Below are 20,899 nucleotides of genomic sequence, written 5' to 3'. Positions count from 1 at the left end.
CTGCATATAAATTTATATGCGATATCGAATAACTATGTTGATATATACATCTACAAATATCCTAAAACAATGTGTATAACATTTGATATAAATCGCTTTCCCATTTACCTAAGTTCATAGCTCCAAAACATGTACTTTTTACTTCCAATATCGCTGCGTTCAATTATCTGTTGATGCGAGGGATTGTTTAATCCCAGACAGTTTGGGACAGTTTTGGGTTGTAGCGAACGGGGAGAAGAGTCAAGTTACTAGTAATCTAAAGAAATTATATAAAACACGATTTTAATTTTTTGAGTTATGCGCAAATTTTTAGGTATTGCTCCCCTCTATGCAATTACAGAATACCATTTTAGTTTTTTTGGACCGAACAGGGAGAAATACATTTAAATGTTTTTAATGTATTATGGTACCAACAAATATGATTTCTACTTAAAACCTCCTTAAATCTTGAAAGCTCGGGTGAACGTGATGGAATTGTCCCAACAATTTTTTTTCTAGAGCTTCAGTATATCAAATATTACATTTATAGAGCTTTGGAGTATCTGCTCCAAAAATAAAGATTTTTAAAACAGAATCACTTGCTTCACCAAATCCTGATTTGCGCAAAGATTGTAGGTAGTGACTTGTCTTCTGCTCACCAATTGCATGACCTACCAAGAGTCTGTGTAGCTTTTTTCCATTTGATTCCATAAATGCAGAAATAAACATTTTCCATTTGATTCCATAAATGCAGAAATAAACATTTTTTTGTCAAAGCCATTAAAATCAGAGGCCAATATAATGTCCCATACAGGATTTAAATTGCAAAATATGTGATGTGATGGGATTTTATTTCACTCAGAGTAATTCTATTAACTTTAAGAACTGCCTCTACTTGAATAAACCAAAATTTAGTATTTTGTATCCAAAACGCAGGAATTTTAACGGCGGCTGTTGAGGCACAATTTAAGCACAATGTTTTGAATAAAAACCTAAAATATAAGAATTACTTTGCCACAATTGCATACATTTATTTAGTCACAATACTTATTAAATGATCGAAGATGATGATCAAGAACTTGATATTTCTTTTAATACCAACAATGGTACAGTATCATGAAAAGAACGAATGTGGAATATCACAAATTCAAATTTGCTCAAACACATCTGATCTGAGAATCCTTGTTTTTAGTTAAAATATGATAATGAATATTTTTTGACTTACCTCACGTCTTTTAAGGTTTGTTTCGCCGTCTAAATCACAGGTGTCAATATAACAGACCCCATGGGGGTCACTGGTACGCAATAAGAGTATGTCAGCAGGTACTGTTTCATTATTTGACAAATGTACAATATCACCAACACGAACATCTTGCCATTTCGCCCGCTTGTAACGTTCAGTTTCACTAAAAGAAAAATTCATTTTTAATTTTAATTAAAAAAACATCACAACGTAAATAATGATCGATTATAAGTTTATGCACAATTAGTCAATAAATGCTTTAACACATGTTGTCTAAATTATGTCATTATTTACATGTTCTAACAAATGTTCCATTGTCATAAATTTGTAACTCGAAATAAACCACTTGACTTCAAATAATGTATTAGGATAATTCGAAATAAATAATCAATACGTTTTTATTAAAATCTATGAGAATTTGTGTAACAAATATCAACAACAATCTGAGTATTTGACTGCAAGCGAAATAATAACGTTAGCCGATTAGTTGGCAAAACCTTTCAAATTAGAATAACCCAAAAATTATCGATTGTTTTTGTGTATTTTCTGTGCTTGTTTTGTGCGCGTATAAAGTTTGAGAAGCCTGCTATAGTTCGGAATTATTGTATTGTTTTTATTCAAAAAGAACAAAGCTTAATCTCAGTGTGTTGTTCAGTGTGAAAATATAACACATTTAACAAGGAAAGTACTCTTCAATAGCTTTCCAATAGTACACATATTGTATCGACAGACATTTCCAACGAGCAATGGACTTAATAATTAACCTTGTCCCAGGATTCCGCCAGTATTTGTTAAATACCCCAATATCGGGCGGTATTTTTCAAAGATTTTATTAGCTAGGAGGAAAGTACTCTCCATTTGTTTTCTAATAGTAACCATATAGTCCCGGCAGAATTTTCCGGGAAAGACAAATAATTATCCTTACCCCAGGATTCGGCCAGAATTTATGAAATACATTTCACGGTATTTTTCAAAATTGTATTAGTTAGGATTATACTATTCTTCAATAACTTTCCTGGAATGAACAGTGGACAAAAAGCCTATGAAATTGCCTTGCCACATATGATGCCAGTACGAGTTAGGGGCCGTTCATAGTATGGCGTAAATTTTATAAATAATTTAATTTTGTATTTTACGAGTTTTTTATTAAAAATAAGTAATTATTCTAATATTTTTAAGAAAATAATCATTTTTATTAGCTCTGTTAAAACGAACACTGCGCAAAATTTATTTTGAAATACAAAATATTTTATGCAAAACTAAATTGACCCAAATTTTGCATGGTCTAATATAAAGCAACTTTTTAATTTTTTCATATAAATAAGCAATTTTTGCTAATAATCGACAGCCCAATACCATTATTGACCCTCCTTAATGCTTACCAGTATCCTTGCAAAACTGTGACATGAACCATTCATTTTTAGATTTTCTCACGGTAATTTTTTTCATGTCTGAGTCTTTAATATTTAATTTTAATTCTCCGAGAGCAGTCGGATTCCAACGATAACCGTCTCATAAATTCCTTTGAACTCTCAAATAGTTATTTTTTACTGATATGACAATTAAAAAATGGACGACTTATACACATTTTTGTATTGAATTTATTAATTGTCTTCCCCGTAATATAATAAAACTTATACGGCTTGGTATCATAATTTCATCGTACAGTCCGATGAAAAATAAATGTTGTCACTGTCAACCACTGTAACTCAGCCAATCCTCAACCGATTTACAAAGCATATATCTCCTTTGAAGGAAAAATTCTACTCTTTGAAAGAAAAAAAGAGTAATATAAATCCATTTTAAAATAAATAAGTTATTCGCGTTTCAAATTTTTATGAAATTTTTACGCGTTTCCAAAATTTATGAGACCACGTTTTTCTCTACATTTACCGTTATAAATTAAATTAAAATTATAGAGCTAATATGTTTGTAGTGTAGAATTGCTTAGTTTTGTGCAAGAAAAAATTGAGAAAATTCTTCCTCGTAATATGATAAAACTTATACGGCATGATATCATAATTTCATCGTATAGTCCGAAGAAAAATAAAATTTGTCGTTTTATGCGTATTTTTTCACATTTCAACCACTGTAACTCAGCCAATCCTAAACCGATTTTCCAAATATATATCTTGTTTGAAAGGAAAAACCCTTCGAAAGAAAAGAAGGATAATATAAATCCGTTATAAAGTAAATAAGTCATTCGAGTTTTAAATTGAAAATCTATGAGACCACGTTTTTCTCTACATTTACCGTATTTTCGTTTTGTAGCACAGTGTTATTATTTATTTCATAATAAAATTGCATTAATGCTGAATAAAGTACCCGATTTAAAATTGAAACCCCCAACACGATCTCTTCATTTTGGAAAAAGTTATGCGGCATTTACTAAACCAAGCAATTTTAGTTCCTTTAGGTTTGTCCACCATGTATATCTACTATACTATTAAATGACTTCATATTTTAGTCAAATTTCACATATTTTGTATATTTTGTAAAAACAATTAAATACACCTTAAAACTATTTGCGAACAAATATTTTCAATCAATATCGTTGTGAAATTTTATACGAATTGAAAAAAGCGCCTATGCCAAGGTCTAACATATGAAAAATATAAACATTCAATTAAAAGGAACTTTGGAAAAATACAAAGACAAAGTTTACAGGTGTCAGCCATATTAATAGTGAATAATGTTCATCACCTTAATATATGAGCACATGTTTAATGGTTTTGAGTACTCGTGGTCCCCTTGAGTACCATTAGGACTATTGTCCACTAATAGCCGCTGCCTAACCACATGCCGCATGGGAATTTTCTTAGTTGAAATACAATTTAGTTCATCTGCTTGGTATGTCTTGGACTGGCCGCGCACTATATTGCATGTCACTTAATTGACCCAATGTGATTTACATTCATTTATCTATGGGTTGGGTTTGGGGGAATGACTTTACTGAAATTTTACGGTAGGCTTTTAACTAGTGTTTAAGTGTTTACAAAATAGATAATCATAAACGCATTTGTCTCTGCTGAAACCAACTTACATAGAAAAATGTTCTTATTATTAATTGGTGACAATAACGAACCACTTCAATGTCATTTCATGTTTGCACTAACCAAAAATAATTCTAAATATATATAGGAGGTGATGCAAATGTGGTATTTTGATTTCCAAATTTTTATTTTTATCCGATTAAATTGAAATTTTAGATATAACATGCTAAATGTGTTGTCTTTCCATATATCAATTTGAAAATATTTGAAATTCCATTAAAAGAGATTTAAAAAAGTGCAGGTAATGTGGTATACCACATGATGTTAATGTGGTTAGTATAATTTTCACTTCCAATTGATATCTTATATAATTTATTGTTTTTAATGAATGCGAATTGGCTCGAGATTTATGTCTTTTAAGATTTTTAACGGATACGTTGAGTGGAACTTTAATTTTTATTATATAATAATGTCTACACATGACAATATTTAATTTTTGTATGGAGAAGTTGTTAAAACTCATAGCCTTTTTCATCCTTGTGATTCATGGTAGACTCTCGTAGAGTACAAATGTTTCAAATAGTAATGATATTTTGTCTTGTGCTGCCTTTTTTTCATACAGACTCAAGGTATACCACATTACCTGCACTTGTGTTTACTGAATAAACGTATAGTTTTTTTTCCTTATTGGTATATATGTGGTGCAATCGCGCATATTTTTAGTACGTATTAATTTTAATGTTTTAATAAGAAAGATTAAAATACATCTATAAAGAAAAATTATTTTTAAACTTCAACCGAAGAAAAGTCAATTTCATGAAAATTTTAATTTTTGCTACTGATACTCAACCTGAGTTAAATAAATTAAACAGATCATTGCTATCTTATTTGTTGAGAACAACAAACAATAGAATATTTTTCAGTTATTCAAAAAAATTATAACCATTACTACATACATCTCGTAAATAGATCGAACTCCATAAAAATAAATACATGCCCATACCATTATTGATACACCTTCATGCTTCCAAATGCCCTTACAATACTGAGGCAGATTCTTTTCATAAATAAAATTACTTTCTTGATGGTTTTCTGTTCTTGAAGTTATATCCAACGACAACCCTCTCTCCAATTCCATTGAACTCCTGCTTTGACAATTTGTTGATCAGTACGAACTGATGTTGACCACTGCCTCCCTCCGTGGTGACTGTCACTACTGATATAATTGCATAAAATCAACTTATAATTCGAAAAATCACTGATTTATTTATGAAATATTTCTCCGAAATAATATTTTTTGATCAATTATTTTCATAATTCATGATAATTTGCTATTTTATATGTGTACTGTATTTTGTAGCCATTTTTTTTTTATATTTTTGACAGTAAGTCAACATTGAAAACAAACACATGTTATTATAATAAAATCCTTTTAAAAACGATCTATAAGAATCGAAATAGGTGTAGAAACCAAACCATACTAATTATAACGATAAAAATAACTAACATTTTAGAGCTCATCTGTTTGTACGGTAGAGTTGTTTTAATTTTGTCCAAGCAAAAATTGGGACAATTAATTTATGCATAAATTATTTATTTCATAATGGACTTTGGAAAAACCAACACGATTAACATTACAATTTTAGTTGCTTTAGTTTTGGCCACCAGTGTATATTTCATATTACATATGTATTTCACTCAATCAATATATATAGTACAGTCCAGTACGCTTATAACGAACACCGATTATAACGAACTTTTCTTATAGCGAACACTTTTCCTGGTCCCGAAGTTTTAAAACATATTTTTCATATACATTTTTACTCTTATAGCGAACTACGGATATAGCGAATTTTTCTTATAGCGAACTATTTATTCGGTCCCATCTTTCATTTATTTTAATTTGGTTATAACGAACTTGCTATAAATATACACAACTAGCTGACCCGGCAAACGTTGTTTTGCCTTATAAATATTCCAATATTCAGTATAAGGTTGGTAAAAAAAACATTTGCCACTAAGTTTATGTCAATAAAAAGTATTAACTGTTACCCCAATAATTTGGTAGAATTTATTTCACCAAATGTTTTTTAATAGAAGATCATGTTTTGTTATTGCTCCAACGTTTTTACATTATCTTATTTGTCTCTTCATCAAGGATTCTTAATTACAATATCATTTTCTTCATGTCCAACTGTCCTTTTGATTTTTATATTGAAATCAATATACAACTCAAAAACATTTAGATTTGGCATAGAAATTAGTGGTCTTCGCTCAGTGACGCCACATAACTTTTTTGATTGTAAATGCCTGTTTTATATTTTAACTCTAAATCGTAAAATGTTGTAATCGGATTTGTTATATCCTCACATATTTTAACAACTTGATTTTAATTTAACATTTGAATAAGGAATCTCACAATTAGTTTGCATATTTTCCTATTCTGACCACATACGATTTATAAGTCCTTGATGTATTTGTAATCGTATATAGCGAATTACTAACATCATTGAACTGTATTGAATACTTTGATAGACGTTTTCGTTTTTAATAAAACATAAAACCATATATCTATGTATTGGCAATTTTACCAAACATATTCCTGGTTTTTTTCCTATTAAGGAAACGATCAAGTTTCGTTCAGCGGGCTATATATCACATGGGATATGTGTTGTATTTATAAATTCAAAACAATTTTTTCCATTATTGTGCGTTTTTAAGGATATGTTCTGTATTTATAAATTCAAAACAATTTGTTCCATTATTGTGCGCTTTTAAGCATCCTTTTCCTAAAGTACTTGGAAAGTAGTAACAAAATATCAATTTAATTGGCTTTAATTCGGTATTCCCCATAGGGTAAAAAACTTCCCTCATAATTGCCGGTATAGTTTTTGATATAGGCTCCACATAATGGAACCGCTTAACCTTTACATTACCAAGTGTTAGTCCAAAAAGATCTACAAAGAAATGAAACCATAAAGGTTCGGTATAAAATGTGTGGAAATATATTTTGCAACATTTTCGTGGATTTTTCCCAAAATGTTATTTTATTAAAACCTTTCCACTTCAATTATATATATATATATACTTAACTTAACATATTTTTTCTGCTAATCCTTGATTTTGCCTTACCTTGGATATAACGAACTTCGTCTATAACGAACTAATTTGCTTGGTCCCTACTAGTATATAGTACAGTCGAAATCCGGTTTAAAGCTTATGCAATTAAATGATTTCGCCATTTAACGATAAAGAAGTTGGATTACATTGTTGGTCATCTGAACAGTTCTACTCAATATAACAATCTCATTAATATGTCCGCCAGAAAGAGAATGCCGTTATGTGAAAAATATCAATGAAGATCATCCTAAAAGTTGTAACTGTAAAGTTTTTACAAACTAAATTTATAAAAGTTTTTACAAAAAAAGGTTTTTTACCAGCCGACTACATCGACTATTTTAAAGTCTGGTAAAAATATTACTCAAAAGATGGCTATCAAATTCATGATACTTATAATGAAAGTGTCCGAAATAATGAAGCGGTTCAACAATACTAAAAAGTAGATTTACTTTTGAGTATTGGCATACAAGCGTGTGTCAAATGGTGCGACCTAATACTATTGAAATCGACCGTTTTAAAAAAATTTCAAGAAAAATCTATTCCACAAATCCTTGAAGTTCGAAATTAACAAATTTATTATTATTTTAAACCTTTGTAAAAACTATTGTCTCAATGAAATAAACACTGAAATTTTTATGTTTATTTTTATAAAAAAAAATAATATTTTTTTAAATAAACTAAAACATGGATTTTTTTCTGCAGTTTTTAGTATATTATATATATATATATACATAGTCACATAGTTTCAGTTGTATTGTATTTAAGTATGTATTCCATTATTATTTTCCATACAATCTTAATTATATTGTGTAATAGTTTTACTATTTAACTGTTATAACAAGGTGCGACCACAATACTATTGAAATCGATAATTTTATATATACATCGTTTTATATATAAATCGTTATATCGAGATTCTAATGTATATTATTATATATATATACAGTAGAATTCGGATAAGCGGAATTTTAAACTAATATTTCGGGTGAATTTTCTAACACTTTACTTCGCTTAAAAGAAAAAACGATTAATTGAAAATCTGTATAAGAGAAAGATTTTTAGTTGCAAAAACACAAATATATATATGAAACGAGCACCGTTTAAGAGAAAAATATAATTTTTGTAAGGACGACGAAATTTATTACAATTTGTATGTGCAACCCTAAAATTGTGTTGCACATTTTCCAACCTTCCAAGAAAATGTCTACGAAAAAAAGAAGTTCTTAATTAATTTCATAATGTGATATATAAATTTCACGATTTTCAGATATTAATTGAAAACTTCGGTTAAGTGCAACGAGTTTTGCTTATCCGAAGTTCTTTTAATTGAAAATCCTGCATAAGAGAAAAACATTTTCTGAAATTAGGCGTTTTCGCTTAACCGAATTCGACTGTAATCACATAGTTTTAGTTGTATTGTATTTAGTAGGTATTCCATTATTATTTTTTGCTACAATCTTAATAATATTTTATTAGAGTATTACTATTTAACTGTTATAACAAGGACAGCAAGTGAATGTCATGGTCAATATAATTGTCTCCTCAATGTGTCATTTCAATATTGGTTTGGGGGTGTTTAGACAGTCGGTCATTACGTTGAGTGGATGTGGAATTCCACCAACTCTGATAAACACTAGTTTCTTGATTTTCTAATAGACTGACGTAGGCGTTGTGTGTAAACTTTACCAATAAACCATTCAGCAGACAAACACTCGATTGTAACTACAACTGATTGTATGCACATGCTCGTACATATTCATTATGGATTGATTACGTGTGCACTTTTCTCTCTTGTCACGTTTGTGTCGCTCGGATATTGGGGTTTGGGGGTTTGTGTTGTTATTACTTTCATGCAGTTGGTGTTTCAATTCCGTTTCTATTCCCACAGAGTGTGGTTGCTCTACCAAGGTCCCATGATTCTTGTTATTCTGACCAAGTGTCAAGTTCCGCATGTGTTCACTAGAAATTAACATATTACTGCATAGGATTGGCGCAATTCTATATTAAGTTCGAGTTGTATATGCTGACATTGAATGTGCTATATGCACCATTTACAAAACATCTACTAAATAAAAAAATTGAGATATTGCTTAGGAAAAGAATATTGGGATGAAATCAATGAATCATATTCAAATATAACATTTGTTAAATAAAAAATATTATTATACATATATGCATTCAACGTTCTGTATAACGAATTTATACCCATATATATATAACGATTTATATATTGTCAGCTTTCATCATTAATCGAAAATATCATTATACCGAGTGACATTTTTTCTCACTGTAAACTGCAGAAAAAATGTATTGGTATTTTATACAAATAATAATATTAATTTCGGCAGTTATTTCATTGATGGCTTCGTAATTAAACATTTCACCCACAAATAAATAACTGCTTGGTCATTAGGCCATACTTCTTCGTCGACGATCCCAATCGTCAGGTTGATGTGCATGTACGGCCCTACAGCCCCATGAATTACTAATCTTTTAAGCTGAATTGGAAAAAATGTATCTGGGCGACATGTGACTTCAACAGGATTAAAACAGTTTGTAGTGTAACTTGAAAACGAATAAACCGATCAGTATATATTTTTGTGGGATCATTTAGAACCTAATAAATGTGTCCTTAAGAAAATTTTATTAAAAAAAACTAAAAACATATGAAGATCGGATTATCCTGGAATTGTTATAAAAAAGAGAAATAAATAAAAATCTTGCAGATAATCTTACTCCAAGGTGCATAACTCTACACTGAAATAGTCGTAATAACTACCCAGTGGGAAAAGTGAGAACGTATTACATTGAAAATCGATACATTATAATCATTACATTATATAATATATCCGTAAGAATCGGGAAAAAATACTGTTGAATAAAGAGTTAAATTATTAATGCATTATATAATAAGAGAGGGTAATTTCAATTGACAAAAGACATACTAACGTTACTCGTTTCCCAAAGAATTCGATAAGGATAATTAAATGTTTCATTTTTGTCTTGATTTCTATTTTTTGTAGTCCCGTTATCTGCCGACGCTTTCATGTCGGAGTATAAATTTTTCAGTTTTGTCTGTGTCGTGCACCAATAAAGGCGTTATTTTGAAAAGTCGGTGGAAAAATATTAGAAATAAAGAAAAAAAGAAAAAAAATGAAGTGAATAAAGAAAACAATAAAAATATTGTGAAATTATTGATATTTAACATAACTGCAATAAAACTGCATACCATACTTTGGCAACATTCCCATAAATTATAAATCTGATCTTCAACAAATCTAAGTAATGAAAACATAATAAAATATTATTACTTCTATATTTTTATTATTGCAACACTTTTTCAGAAGAAAATAATGGAAATGTTTGTATTGACTGTGCACAAAAATATTCTGTGAATACGTTTTATTTTCCTTTTAAAAATATATATCTAAAAAATCGTTAAATTTGTAATTATAAAATATATGAATAAAAACAAATGTTTTTCTATTAAAACCAACAAATTATTGACCGTAGGGTTAGGTCAATAACCAAAAATGTCGCTGTATACCAAAGGGAATTAAGGCGCTATATTTGAATGGGTACACATGTACCATAGTTATCGATCTACGTAGGTAATAACTTTAAAGAGTTATAAAAATTATATTAAACATATTACTAAGTACCTATAACAGAATATATTAGGTTGGGAAATAGAAATCCATTATTAAAATGTCGATAAAATCAAAGAAATGATCGAAGTAGGATGGATCGAAATTCTTTCTGCGAAGCTTTGGCCAAACGGAATGAGATAGACCTATTTCTTAAACGGATGGTGACTGAAGATGATGTGCGAAAACGATTGTGGTCAAAGAGCGGTGAAGCACCTCAAACGGTGTCCAAACTAGGACTAACGGCAGGAAGGTTCTGCTATGCATTTGGTGAGACTGGAAGGGGATTATTTTTTATGAGTTGCGAAACGCTAAATTCTGATATCTACTGTCAACAACTGGACTGTTTGAAATAGCAACTGATCAGAAACCGCCAGAATTGTCCAACAGGAGAGGTTTCGTGTTTCACCAGGACAACGGGAAGTTTTAATGCATCCGCCATATAGTCCAGACTTGCAAAATTTCTTTAATGATAAAAAATTGGTATCTTGGGAGGGTTGTGAAAATCGACTACTAGAGTTTTTGCAAATAGAGAGCAGGACGGTGCATATTTGACCCAAATCGGACATTCCAAAACATGTTAAATAAAGTCCTATATATATATATATATATATATTATATCTTAAGACATGCAGCGTGGTACGGATAATGCATCTGTAATCAATAAATTATAGTGGCTATGCATTACCCGTTCGTTTACAATCGATTACATTACATGTATTCACAAGCTATATTCGACATAAACAATTCATTCTATGAATAATTGCTTATATATAATTGTATGGACTTCCAATTTTATAAAAAATATATGATTTAGCATAACCACAATTCAACGTATCCACAATAATCGATCAAACATTAGGCGATGAATCCATTGGATATGTTACCATTTTTTGTGAAGTAAACTTTGTATATACCCAAATAAAAACACCAATTGATATACGAATAAACTTTTGTCAATCCTTTTCGGCGACCATATTGATAATAGACTTTGTGTTTGTGTTCGAAACTTAACATTGACTTTGTTTACCCTTAAATCAAATGTTATTGAATTGTGTTACATGGTTATTGCTTTCCACCGACAATAATTATTGGGGAGGCTTGCTTCCAGAACACAATACAAACAGCATGAATTATTAACAACACTATTCTCCAAGAAAATGATTGTTGGATGATTCGGAGAATATGTTTTACAAGCAGAGTAAAGCAAAAGGAAAACCTCAATAGACTGGCATAATTGATGAATGAAAACTACAATTGACCAGTAGAGACTGCATGACATGGGTTGGATTCGTCAAATTGTAAAAGGGCAAGGATAGTTACAATAATGTTTACATAAATTAATTGGATTTTTCCTATGGCTATTATAAACGTCAGGCAATAATAAAAGGGGAGCATATTAAGAGTTTTCATTTCGAAAAAAAGAAGAAGGTTGTTTTCTTGAAATTATATGTGATTCTACATTTTCGATAGATTATAACAAATATATGTTCTACTTGATTAGAAATTTTAAATAGAATCTACTATTTTTTCTTATCTTTTATTATAAAGGAAAAATTATCATTGTAGAACAAATTGTCTATTCGGAATACATCTTATTATTAAAAGAATGATCATTTGTTCTTAAAATTGTATTAGCGTAACAATGATACTCATTTATTCGAACAGCAGATCTGCTGGTAGTGGGAGTAATGAACTGGTAATACTTTGACCTACAAACACAATAGACCACATCAAACTTGGTTAACGCATATAGTGTGTACTAACGTATTAATTATACACATTACCCTATTGGTTGTTCTTGTATCTTGTGTAGAATATATTTGTTTGTCCAAAATGTTATTGTAGACAAACAAAAAGAGTTGAACTGAAATAGTTAGAAAATACAAAGTCACGCTATTGAGTGAATAAACCAACGAACTTGAAGTCGAGCACAAATCTTATTCGCTACCAAAGGCGTGAGTGTGTACAACATCGAACAACAAATTCCGATTCAAGTTGTTTAAATTACTGTTAATGGTTTGATGTTGTGTGACATTGTCAAAATGACCGGCTATTATTGCGGTATGCTATTCGAGAGGGAGACACGCACTGGAGCTGAGGTGAACATGTAATGTAAATAAAAGTTGTGCTCATTCATGGGAATGGCACAAAACCTTGAAAAATAACCTAATCCGGCATTACTATGATGTGGATCAATGTTGTAAAGCGACTTCATACTCTTGTACTGAAACCAAATGCTGTTTACTAGGATAACATCAAATTTCAGCCAACATCGTTTTACCCACCGTTTGCATATAGACGCTATAATTTAAATCGACTTACAATAAAATTGACAAATGTCTTTCCAGAATTAATTCATTGTCAATCGCACAGAATTTCGTAAGTCATGCACCAAAAAATCGGACGAAATTATATAAAAGAGGGTTATACCTAAATGTGGATCGATTTAGACCAAGCTTGGCACCAATTTCAATAGGGTTCGTCAATTGAACAAATTGTCCACGTACACATATACGGAGGAACATACATGTATAAATGGACTGAGAAAGATTGATTCTATGAATATTCTCAAAAGTAACTACGGATCTATCTTTTGGTTGTAATCCTACACAACTATGATATGATGGTATCATACGTTTGAGTGGAGTTTGCTAAACCAAGAAATATTGGTCACAGACCCACCAATCGTCATATCTCGACTATGTCCATTATAACATTTAATCAAGTTACTGGCCGCAGTTATGGACAGTCAGATAATTGTATAGCTTTTTATTGACAACGATATTGTCAAAATCTCTTTTTCAAATTGACATCATCGTTGTCAATTGTTATACACTAATGTTGTCTTTTTTCTCTGGGCGTACTATTTTTTATCTGGATTGCAACGCAATATATCTTTGTGTGTATCTATTAGGGTTTGGGTCGGGAATTGCCGTCCCGGCAATCAAAAATTTCAATAAATTAAAACAAATATAGGTATATTCTACTTGATGGGAATGCTTAAATCCACTAATTTTTTCGGTTGTCATAAAGGAAAAATTCTTAATGTACGTAATTACGTAAAAAAATAAGGAAATATCATCTAAATTCTTCCGAAAATAATATATAGCATGTAAAAAGAGACTATTAATGAGGATTTTCCGATTTTTTACACGGATATTCGGGATTTTCCGATATTATTTCCCGAGAAACGAGATATAAAATGTATATATATAAACATATTAATTTGTTACAAGATACATTTTTGTATACAATAATTTTTGTAAAGAAGCTATCATAAACCATAGTCTCCCTGCAAGAGCGAACTGGGATAACGCCTGTCTATTTGGCAATAACAAAATACACATAGTAGAGGATAGGGGGCATAGTAGAGTACGGCGCTCATAAAATCTCAGTTTAAAAATCGGATGTTAACTTTTGGCTTCGATTTCTCCAAATTTCAAATGGGTTAAAAAGACTACGAAATTAACTGTAATTTTCACCATATTATTTTTTGTTGTTATGTCTCGATATGCTTTTATAAGTTTTGATCTGACTTTTTCTAATTTTGTGAGGTTTGAAAGCAAAAAGTGTTAAAAAATGCGTGTATTACGCGTTGTACTTCGGAATTAAACATATTTAAACTCTTTGTGTGTGTTAACGCGGTATTGAAGAACGCGACAGAATGTCTATAATGTTGAGCTTCAATAATCAGCAAGTCATGAAAAAGTCAACAATGAAGAATTAAATTAAGTAATGTAAAACTTTTCATGAACAAACAAACAATGCCGCAACCAATTTCGAAATTAGCATCTGTTTGTGGTTTATCAGTACGAATAATAACTGGAAGTTCGTTAATACGCTAATGCGTTGATCAAAAAGGCATGGAATTACCCAAAAATTAAACGGATGTGAACAACCAAATATTGAAATATAATATCAATACAAGTAATTCAATCTCATGCTGGACGTGTGGACAAGTATATCAGAAAGAAGATAGTTAAATGTGTGTATAAGAGGAATATACTCACTTCACTACTTTGACATTTTTTTATATAATCGGAATGCCCCTGAATGCATTGAAATGTAATGCCCCTGAAATTGGAAAAATGAAGGGAAAAAAACTGCAGTAATATGGATTTGGATGTTTGGAAAATGTTATTGTGCGTATTGAACGTCCTTTTTTATATTTCTAATTAAATATACTATTCCTACTCTTACGTATGTTTATTTATAAAACTTGTAAAGAGTCAGGGGAATGAAAAAGTCGGGAATTCTGAAACCCTACTATCTATATTTGTAACATACAAACGGAAACGATATGAGTCCATAGTCATTTTTAAGGATATACGTAGTATCACTTGTTTACTGAGCAGAAATTAAATATTAAATTAGTTTCTAACGAAAACATCTAAAGGTCTCCCTAAATGTCCCATTTAAATACACCCTGCAACTCTAATACACCCCTGCAAAATACACATTTACAACGTTTTGTACAGATATTTAAAATATAATGTTTACATTTTCCATTCCAATTCATTTTAGTTTTATTTATACTCCTCACTTGTGGATTATTTGTTTAGTCTTGGCACTTTAGTGGTCAAACTCTCTAGGTTAATAATTATAAGTTCAAAATAAGTTCTAACACTTAATCATACTCTATCATCATGTTTGCATTTCGAAGTAACTGCCTACTAGTGCGAATGTATTTCGAGATCGCTCTTGAAACCGACTTTTGAATTTGTGTGACTCCCAATTTTGTTGTCGTGATTACGCAGGCAATCGTACCCACACAAATAGTGTTGAGGTAGCTAAATAACTCTACTACACTGTATGTGCCGCCACCGACAATCTGTTTTCGTATGCTTTTCTTAAAAGTAGACATAAAAACAGAATGAGCAGCAAACGGTTAGTTCGCTGATTGGTCATCATCATGTCCGTTCATTTAACCGGTTTATTTAGCGTTTGTGCTTTGTTGATCATTATCATTAGTTTATAAAGTTTGTTTCAAATTTCAATGTCACGTCGATTTTATATGTTTCGCCTTTTAAATCATTTGGTCGGAGCAATGAAAACAATAAAAATACTGCTACAATTGGTGGCAGTTGTGAATGAATGGGAAGAAAAATGTAGATTCTTAGTTTTTTTTTAGTATATTATTGTATTGGCTGGCTTTTGAACATTCAGTATAAAACCAAATGATATAGTTTTGTGTGGGTAATATGAAACTAAAACGAATACAATAAACGTTACTATGATATATGTATAAATCGTACACAAAATAAACATATATATAATATACATAAAATATCCAATATAATAAATAATAATTCCCCGTGTTGAAGAGACGCCATTTAACCAAATAAGATAGTGGGTATTATGTAGTCTATTTGCTTGTTGCTGTTTACTATATTGCAAAGAGTAATTTTCAAGGTTCCATAAACCGGTTATGCTTATAGGTTCTGGTTTGTCCGTTATAATATCAACAACAAATACCCAGAAACATTTGTAAAAATTTGAGCAAACGACGACTCTTCATGCCATTTCTACCTTTTACTTTCTTCAAGACACTTTCTAAATGGAGGAGAAAGTTTTTTGTTCGTTACTTAAATAAAAAAAATAAACATTTTGTCACTTTTTTAATATGTGAACGATGGATAATGAAGTATTGCTAAGTAATCATAATTCTAAAATTGAACAAAATATTTAAAAATTTATAAAACATTTATTTTGAAACATTTATTCCATATGTAGAAATTTAAAAAAAAAATGATAACCTTTCACCTTCTATTTGATTAACGGGAGCGTCCGCCTTTTATTCCATCTCACGGATATACAGCCACGGAGGGGCAAAACCACAACCCGAAAAGATTCCCAGGACGCCACATTTGATTAACGGGAGCGTCCGCCTTTTATTCCATCTCACGGATATACAGCCACGGAGGGGCAAAACCACAACCCGAAAAGATTCCCAGGACGCCACATAAGCTAGATCAACAGATCTAGGGACACCAAGTACAAGCGGTAGGAAAAATCTCCGATAATGCTCGAAGCCGAAGCTTCTACCAACTCAACACAAGTCCGGACTGGTAACCCAATGTTAAATAAAAACAAAGAAAATAATAAAACAAAGCACAAGCAGTGACTATTCTGGTTCAGGAACTGGTTCCCTATAAGACCACGCCAACGTCTGGTAAAAGCAATAGGGCTGATACAGCAACACCAACACTGAACAAAATCACCGAAAACATATTGGCTTTGTACCATACAGGTGAACCAAAGATGCCAGGCAAAAAAACAGATCGAGGAGGATGGGCTCGGATCGAAACCTAGGATTTGCGTACAACTACTCTCGATGAGTACCTTAAATATGGCTCCAACGGCGAGGCAAATTGTCAAAGCTGTGGACACACACACCCCCACTGACTACAGTACAGTCAACGTCACTGTCAACAACTGCGGTATGGCGTAGACTTCTAACCGAAGGCCGCGGCATAAGCGACACAGACGTCTTGGTATGTTCACCGTATTTGACCCAACGCCGACTTTCCTACCCTCACCATTCTTAAATGATTCATTATTAAGGATAATTTAACGACCATTGGACAACATGGGTATCGCCTACTTTCCATTACAATAGTAAAAAGTTTCAAAAATCTTGAAAATCATTAAAATATGTACGGACAAATTTTATTAATGTATAATTGTATAATGATTAAAATTAATGCTTTTGCTAACGTTATAAGATATTTCCCAAAAAAAATGTATTATTGTAAATATGTACGCGTAATACGTAACAGAAGACTCTTTTTATCTGTTTTTTCACAACAATTTATATTAATGAATAATGCTGATGAGAATAAGTCAAGGTGTCGAACAGCTGCGAAATTCATCAACAATTATAATTGAAATTGAGCTTTGTAAAATAATATTATTCGCACATATATATATATATATGGGCGTTTCCGGAAAAAGGTAAACCAAAGTCGAAAATCTGTTTCTTTAATTATGCTTAAATACGTGAAGTAACGACAAACAAATACAAAGAAATTTAATTTAAAGACTATGCAGACACTGCAAAATCGCGTGAGTTACGTAGCGTGGGTGACCGATAAAAATCCTTCGCAGAGTTTTTCCATTATTAGCAATTGTGTCTAAAGTCATGAATATTTGAAGTCGCGAGAGTGACCTCTCTTTTGTGGCTTTTATCTCGAAAGATAAAAACCGGAGGCCCTATATATATATATATATGACCTTAGATAATGTAAATTACCTTACAACTGGATTTCATAAAATTCTAATTTGCAAACTTCGGATTGACAGTTTTGTTGACTTTGAAAATTTTGCTAGTTTTTGGTTTACGTATTTATAATAAAGGGGCGTGATAATGGACACCTGTATCTAGTCCATATACGTGCCTACTGGAATAAAACAAATTGTCGTGCTACCTCTTCACAGATATATTGTATGAATGGACGGGGATAGCATACGTAAACTGTTTTGAGAATACTCCATATGCTGCAGTTTTTTTATAATATTTCATTTATTTGCTATTTATTTCAATTAATTTCACTCAGCTAATAATTACCACGTTGTAAAACGTGAACCAGTAAAAATCAATAATTTTAAATGCTAAAACAAACTTTCCCTCGTACAATGCGGGTAATATACAAGTGTCTGTCTTCTGGTTTGCAAGTGCGGGAGGCAACAAGGGAACAAAAAAAAATACGCTGATTGTTTTTAAATATTGTTGGTGTAGTCGCATCGTCCGGTAACAGGCTTGCGTGCTCTCATTGTCCCACATTTCCGAATTGAATATTTGCATATGCACTTTTACAGAGAAGGGTGGATATTTGTCTACATATAGATAGTACGTTGTTTGTAAGGGTGTAATGAAATTAAAAGTATGTTTTTATTTCGAAAAAATGGAAAATGTATATATGTGGTATGTTATTACTTTCTTTTTTTGTGCGGGAGATTCTTACTAAAAAATCGTATATAAATTTACAATTCGGGTTTAACGGCATAACCTGGACATTTTATACGCCAATATTGACTACTCTTTCTGTTATTTACTACTATATATATATGGGCAATATTGCCAATTTTTTAATATTCCATTTTCAAAAAATCAGCTTTTTTGTTTTTGTGGCACATCAATGATTTTTGGTACACATATAGAGAAAAATGTTCTGACTCCGAAACCGTTCGCGATCAAATTTTTGGTTGATGCGCGCAAAAGTTATCGAGGTTTTAATTTTGGGCATAAGAAAAAAATCTTAAAATTACGCCGTTTATTATATTGACCAAAAACGCTGGTATATATCTTCCCTCGTAAAATAAGAATATAAATATATTATAATAATCACGATAAAGTTGCACATCTTCGCGAAATATGAGAAAAATAATAAAAATATAGCAGATTACATCAATATTTTCATTATATTAATGACATACACACATCTACAAATCAATTTAAAAATATCTACATAATCTAAACACCATGATGAATCAAATGATATCAAAATCACACAAGTCCGTGTAGCGGTTTCTAAATCACAGCGGCAACAAAACAAGATATTGAGGAAAAATATTTGTTTTTGGTTCGAAAAAATAATGTCATCATATTTATTTTTTTAATTGTATACATGAAATTTCAGAAAAAAATGTTGGGGTTATTCTGCTATTTTACCCGAATTTCGCCGAAAAATTTACACATATATTATAATAATAACTTTTTGTGTATAAGTATACGCCTTGCGGATTATATCAAGACCCTTCCGATAAATCTTAGTATTCTATAAATAGGTATAAATCTTAAAATAAAATAATATTATGAAATATACATTTTAAATTGCGAGTAAATCGCGTAATTCTCAAAATCATTTGATGCGCATGCGGTTTCTAGGAAGTACTGAAGTTTATCTTCCAATCCATATATATTTTGCGAAATTTCATTTGACGGCTAAGATGTGCCGCACGTTTCATTGAAGTACCCAAAAAATCGTAAAACGCGAATAATTTCCGAAAACTCCATATGCCATTAACGCGCATCCGATTTCGGTGTGCACCCTAAAAAAAAACATCGATCTATACCATTTCAATGTGGTCCATTAAGAACCATGGATGTGCCAGCAAAATCTATTTTTGAGATAAATTGCGTACATCTCTCTTTCGGCTGAACTTTTTAAAGTTATCTTTTCGAAAAAGATCAAAATCCGTATGAGGTCATTTATTGAAGCGGAAATGATACACAGAAAACGCAAATAAATCCGCGATATTTTCAAAAACATTTTTTTCCAAATTTCGTGTTTTTGGAAGGCCAGTTCCCGCCGTTCTAGTAGATGGATTTTCACGAAGAAGATTTTATATCATCCGAAACGTAAAAAACCTTATTGATCGCGGGTACCCATGTCATTCAGTTGACAGATCTAAAAATTTGGCCCAAAAAATAGGTTTTTTAGAAATTTGATCGCACAAAATTCGCACCTTCGGATGAGTATTACTCTGAAGCTGTGCATACTACATACACAAAATACATATCAAATTACGCAGATTCGCGACTACAATAATCTTATAATCGATTTTTATAAATTCCTGTTTGCGTATTAAAGCTAGAAGTAAAATTAAAAAAACACTCAAAATCGAGCTTCAAAATGTCAGCATCATTTAAAGGTAGATGCAGTGAAAATTTTGAAAAATGATATATAAGGGGCGTATTCTCCATTTTGTTGGTTTTTAGTTTTATTTTGACACGAAGACCGTGCAATGAGTGGCTTAGTCACAAATCGATAGAGAACATAAAAAAACTGGTTCGCCTCAAGGTGTTTTTACACATTTTTTTACATTAAAGTAGACACAGCTTCCACCAAAATAAAGTTTGGAGGTCAATATCATGAACAGTTTGCAACGACAGTTCAATTTACCCAAAACTA

The sequence above is a fragment of the Musca vetustissima genome, unplaced genomic scaffold (genome assembly GCF_032173495.1).
Source record: "Musca vetustissima isolate MV318-11 ecotype Yass unplaced genomic scaffold, APGP_CSIRO_Mvet_v1 utg38425, whole genome shotgun sequence".
NCBI classification, from domain to species: domain Eukaryota; kingdom Metazoa; phylum Arthropoda; class Insecta; order Diptera; family Muscidae; genus Musca; species Musca vetustissima.
The sequence above is the reverse complement of the archived record's forward strand: the minus strand, read 5'-3'. Positions refer to the sequence as shown.